The sequence below is a fragment of the Triticum urartu genome, chromosome 2A, assembly GCF_056163025.1.
Source record: "Triticum urartu cultivar PI428250 chromosome 2A, HENAU_Tu73, whole genome shotgun sequence".
Classification (NCBI taxonomy): domain Eukaryota; kingdom Viridiplantae; phylum Streptophyta; class Magnoliopsida; order Poales; family Poaceae; genus Triticum; species Triticum urartu.
In genome coordinates, this window is record NC_141874.1 from 15,603,014 (window position 1) to 15,608,918 (window position 5,905).

The following is a 5,905-nucleotide window of genomic DNA, read 5'->3' on the forward strand; positions in this document are numbered from 1 at the left end:
AAAACATTTCAATGCGAAAACAAATGCGATCATAATCGCAACCAAGGTAACAATTGATCCAACGGCATAATGATACCAAGCCTCGGTATGAATGGCATATTTTCTAATCTTTCTAATCTTCAAGCGCATTGCATCCATCTTGATCTTGTGATCATCGACGACATCCGCAACATGCAACTCCAATATCATCTTCTCCTCCTCAGTTTTTTTTATTTTTTCCTTCAACAAACTGTTTTCTTCTTCAACTAAATTTAACCTCTCAACAATAGGGTCGGTTGGCATTTCCGATTCACATACATCCTAGATAAATAAAATCTATGTCACGTTGGTCGGCATAATTTTCATAAACAATAAATGAACCAATAGTTATGAAGATAATATACATACCAAATCCGAATCATAGACAGGACGAGGGCCGACGGGGGCGGATACCAAAACCATCGCACTATATAAGATGCAATAATAAATGTAAGAAAATGATACAAGTATCTATCTAAACATACAAGTAAGATTATTTTTCCTTTCAGAAAGAAGATAAGAACAAGAGGCTCACCACGGTGGTGTCGGTGATGAGATCAGCGCGGGTGATCGACGGCGGTGAAGACGGGGACGGGGCGTGACGGACCGCTAAATCTAGACAAATCTCGAGGAAAATGGAGCTTGGAGGTCGAGCTTCGAGAGGAGAAAGTTTAAGTAGTGTGGCTCGGGCATTCCATCGAACACCTCATGTGCATAGGAGGTGAGCTAGAGCACCACAAACCCCTCCCCTCGCCGGCCAGAGAAAAACAGAGCACTGGAGTGCTCTGCTCGCGGGCGAGGGTATATATAGGCACCTCATTGGTCCCGGTTTGTCGCAAGAACCGGGACTAAAGGGGAGCCTTTGGTCCCGGTTCAGGCCACCAACCGGTAACTGTGAGAGCAGTCTTATGGTTTCAAACTATGAGTTGCTATGACACCACTCTTGGCAAACCTGAAGGGGAGCTTGATGCTCACCAGACACAAGCCTTTCAGAAAATGGATACTCTGTTTAAGGCTGCTCTCTTGAGTGTTCTTGGTGAGAACATAGTTGATGCTTATGTGTCAATTGATAATGGAAAAGATATGTGGGATGCACTCGAGGCCAAGTTTGGGGTCTCGGATGCTGGCACTGAGCTGTACATCATGGAGCAATTCTATGATTATAGGATGACTGAAGAGCGCTCCGTGGTTGAGCAAGCTCATGAGATACAGTCATTTGCTAGAGAACTTGAGCACTTCAGTTGTATGCTACCGGGAAAGTTTGTTGCCGGAGGTATCATCATTAAGCTTCCTCCTTCGTGGAGGAACTTTGCTACCTTGCTGAAGCATAAGAGGCAGGAGTTTTCTGTTCCGGATCTCATTGGCACTCTTGATATGGAAGAAAAGGCGAGAGCAAAGGACACACGTGCTCGAGGAATTGAGGGAGGATCTAGTGCCAATCTGGTAGAGAAGAAGAACTTCTAGCCCCACAAGTTCAAGAACAAGGGCAAGTTTGATGGGAAGAATAAGGCTGTGCAACACACGAACTTCAAGAAGAAGAATGACAAGACAAAAGGTTCTTGTCATGTGTGTGGGGATCCTGATCATTGGGCTCCTAGTTGCCCTAATCGCTATGACAAGCGTCATCCTGGGAAAGGCGGCAAGACCGCTAATTTTGTCATTGGAGACACTGACATGAAGGATGCTGGGTATGGTATATTTCCCACTGTTCTTTCAGTATGTCATTCTCCTGATTGGTTGATTGACACGGGTGCTAATGTGCATGTATGCGGTGATATTTCCATTTTTTTCATCTTATCAGACCGCAGGGACTTCAACCGTGCTGAAGGGCAACGGTTCAAGTGCTTCTGTTCATGGTGTTGGCACGGTCGATCTGAAGTTTACTTCGGGGAAGATCGTGCGGCTGAAGAACGTGCATTATGTCCCCTCCGTCAATAAAAATCTTGTTAGCGGATCTCTTATGTGTAGAGATGGCCACAAGCTTGTCTTTGAGTCGAATAAATTTGTAATATCCAAGTATGGAACCTTTGTTGGTAAAGGCTATGAGTCAGGAGGTCTGTTTCGTTTATCCTTATCAGACGTTTGCAATAAAGCTGTTAATCATATTTGCAACAATAGTGAATCCAATGTGTGGCATTCACGTCTTTGTCATGTTAACTTTGGTTGCATGTCACGACTAGCAAAGTTGAACTTAATCCCTAGCTTCACCACTGTCAAGGGATCTAAGTGTCAAGTGTGTGTGCAAGCTAAGCAACCTCGTAAGTCTCACACGACTGCGGAAATGAGAAATCTTGCACCACTAGAGCTCATACCACTGGTAGAAAAAGGGCCTATAGTCCCGGTTCGTAAGGGCCTTTAGTCCCAGTTCAGGAACCAGGACTAAAGTGTCGGTACTAATACCTCCACCCTTTAGTCCCGGTTCAATCCAGAACCAGGACTAAAGGCCCTCCACGTGGGCAGTGCGCAGAGCCCAGTCAGGAGACCCTTTGGTCCCGGTTGGTGGCACCAACCGGGACCAAAGGGTCTCCTGACTGGGCTCTGCGCACTGCCCACATGGAGGGCCTTTGGTCCCGGTTGGTGGCACCAACCGGGACCAATAGGCATCCATGGGTCAGCACTTCTGTGGCTGGGGTTTTTGTTTTTTTTTTTGAAAGGGGGGGGGTTGGGGGTTTTAGGGGGTTAATTTAGGTGTTTCATATATTGTGTTAACTAGTTATAATTAATAGAGAGAAGTGTCCTCTGTTATGTCTGTGCTTGGTCGACGCTACGTACTATACATACGTATATAGAGAGGACTAGACACGCTAGCTAGCTAGTAAGCAAATGAAGGAAACAGAAGATCGTCATGAACATATATGCATATATACAGAGAGAAGTGATATCGACCACCTCTCCTTCTCCGAGAGATTGGTCGAACAACAAGTTCTCGTATATCTATCTGATACTACCGGCTACATATATACAGTAATTATCTCTTACAAATATAATCATACGGACTCAGGGTTAACATAGAATTCTCCGTCTTCAGGGATCACGTGGTCAAGAAAGAATGCCGCCAATTCCTCTTGAATTCCTCGCATGCGAGCTGGTGCTAGGAGTTCATCCCGCTTCCGAAACATCTAATTTAAAGAAGGGGGTCAATACATATATATATGAATGAATGAAACTCAACACAAATGATGGTAATAAAATAAAATTGTGAATGTTGTTATTTACGTACTTCATATTGTTCGTCAGTGTAGCCCCGCTCACAGGTCGTGTGGCGGATGGACTCGCAAACATAGTAACCACAGAAATCATTCCCTTGTTGCTGCCACAACCACCTTACAAGAAATAGAGGTTAATCAAACTGATAAGCAAGAATGCCAAATTGTATTGATGACACTAGCGCTTGAATGACTAGTAGATGCGCTTAAAATGCTACTATTGCTAGTACTTACTTTCGGGTGTCTAAATTGCAGCTCCTTCGGCAGTCCCGGAGCTTTTCTTGTGAATTTTCTCAAACCCTGCCGGACAAAGAAAACAATTACTTGATATATCAGGAAATGAACAAAGTTGCTGATATGGTGGATAATGATCGATTTAACTTACTTCTCGAGTATTTGAGTCATGTCTGCATAGTCCTTGGGATCTTTTCGTCTTGAGTCTAAGACGGTTACTAGTCCCTGCTCAAGCTTAATATGTAGGAGAATATAGTGGAAACTGCACACGCATGCATAACTCATCAATTACATTACTATAACCTTGACTACTATATAAGGGAAACCGAATACGCACAAGACAGTAACACTCACTTGAAGTTGTAAGGAAAGAGTATTATATCTTTGTTTTGATTTATTATCAACGATTCTAGCATTATGGCCTCGGTTTCTGCGGCATGAAATTTAACCTGAGTTGCATCTATGAGATTTGTGTTAATGAACCCAATATCACCGACTTGTCTTTTCTTCAATTCGATGATCTTCAATCTGCATAATATAGTGAGGATGATTATAAATACATGCAATGAAAGAGCTAAGCTATATAGAGAAACTTAATGACGGAAGTTGTACTACTTACAGACAGTAGTAGGTGACAGTTGCTTTATCGAGGGCCAATTGATTGAAGAACTGATAGAACTCCTCAAATGGAACAGGCAACAGATCAATTCCAACGAGGTCATGCTCCGGTTTAACTCTCGCATACAAAGTACTCCTCCCCCCAGAGTCTCTGCAGATTTTCAAGTACCAATCATGCAATCTTCGCATCATCGTTGATAGAGATCTTTCATATTTGACGAGAGGCTTCCCGTACTTGTATCTTTGTATCTGCACGTCCATGGGGTCATAATGTACTTCGTCGGGCAGGTAATCTGCAGGATTGCTATAACCGGGCACCATCCTCGGATCATTATCGACGTTGTGGCTAGGCACCTTGAGCGGGGGGCACGATTGCTTCGCTTGTTCGCCGAGCTGGGCAATTTGTTTCCCAGCTCGTCGTTGTTTCAGCCTTTGATCACTGACAGTACTTCCCGACCGCTCCGCTTCGGCAAATTCCTTTCCAATAATGCGGTCATAGTTTCCTTTCGGCGAATCAGACTTCGGTGGTTTTGTCAGGGCAGCCAGAGTGCGCTTCACTTTCACCCGATCTACCTTCTCCTCCGGAGGTGGATGTTTCTTTGCTTTCACCCCTTCAAAGAATTTCTTCACTTCTTCTCGCGCGATCTCAACGTTCTCCTCCTGGGTCCTCTCGTATGGTAACTTCTCTGGAGTCTTCAGAGAAGGACCGAATCTGTATGTCCTCCCGCCTCTGGTTGTACTGCTAGACGCCGACCGAGCAGACGTAGCGGTTGTCTTCTTTACTTGCTTAAGCGGTGGAGGAGAAGGACTACGACGCGCCGGAGCAGCTGGAGCGGCGGCAGGTCTCTTCCGCCCTTGCTGACGAGGCAGAGAAGGAGGAGGCGGGCTGCTCGGGCGCGTCGGCGCAGGCGGAGAAGGAGGCGGAGTGCCGCCGCGCGCCGGAGAAGGAGCCGGCCGAGGGCCCTGATCGTCACTCGCCGGAGGAGGAGGAGGCGGTGGAGGCGGAGTGCCCTGACTCGCCGGAGGAGGAGGAGGAGGCGGTGGCGTCCAGTTCGGAAGGTTGATGAGGTCCTTCCGCCATAGGCATGGAGTCTTTAGAGCAGACCCCAGCCGAGTCTCCCCTTCACCGGTAGGGTGGTCAAGCTGGAGGTCCTCAAATCCCTCCGTTATCTCATCCACCATCACCCTAGCATATCCTTCTGGAATCGGCCGGCAGTGAAAAGTTGCGCTGGGTTCAGTAGGATAAACAGAGCCAACAGCCGCCTTGACCTTCAAATTCATCCATTGCGTCATAAGGTGGCAATTTTGAGACTCCGTTATAGCATCCACGGGATAGCTGGCAGGAGCCGTCAAGGCATGCTCTAGCTGAAGCAGCTCGGTGGAAGCCACGCTGCTTCTGCGCTGAGATGGCGGGGTAGCTTCGGGGGAGGCTTCGGCAGTACGTTTGCTGCGATTTGCTTCTCGTTCCTCTATCGCGTCCACCCTTGCTTGCAGCGCCTGCATTTGGGTCTGCTGCACTTTTTTCCTCCTCTCATGGGATTTGTAAATGCCTGCGTCCGGAAACCCAACCTTCCACGGAACGGAGCCTGGCGTGCCTCGTGTCCGTCCAGGGTGCTCAGGATTCCCGAGGGCCATTGTGAGCTCGTCGTTCTATCTGTCTGGAAAGAACATCCCTTCCTCCGCTGCTTCGATATACTGCTTAAGCTTACTGACTGGTATGTCCATTTGATCGTTCGTCCAAATGCACTTCCCTGTTTCAGGGTCCAGGGTTCCGCCAGCCCCGAAGAACCAAGTCCGGCAACGGTCTGGCCAGTTATTTGTCTCTGGTT

At 47.0% G+C, this 5,905-nt stretch overlaps 1 long non-coding RNA gene across 1 annotated transcript; it reads right to left on the minus strand.

Annotated features, from left to right (window-relative positions):
- Positions 1-234: 234 nt before the first annotated feature.
- LOC147982923 (uncharacterized) lies at positions 235-799 on the minus strand. The gene is made up of 3 exons (XR_015614914.1): positions 554-799; positions 388-445; positions 235-300 (listed from the first exon to the last, which is right to left on the minus strand). It is a non-coding gene; the product is annotated as an uncharacterized LOC147982923 (long non-coding RNA).
- Between the last annotated feature and the right edge of the window lie 5,106 nt (positions 800-5,905).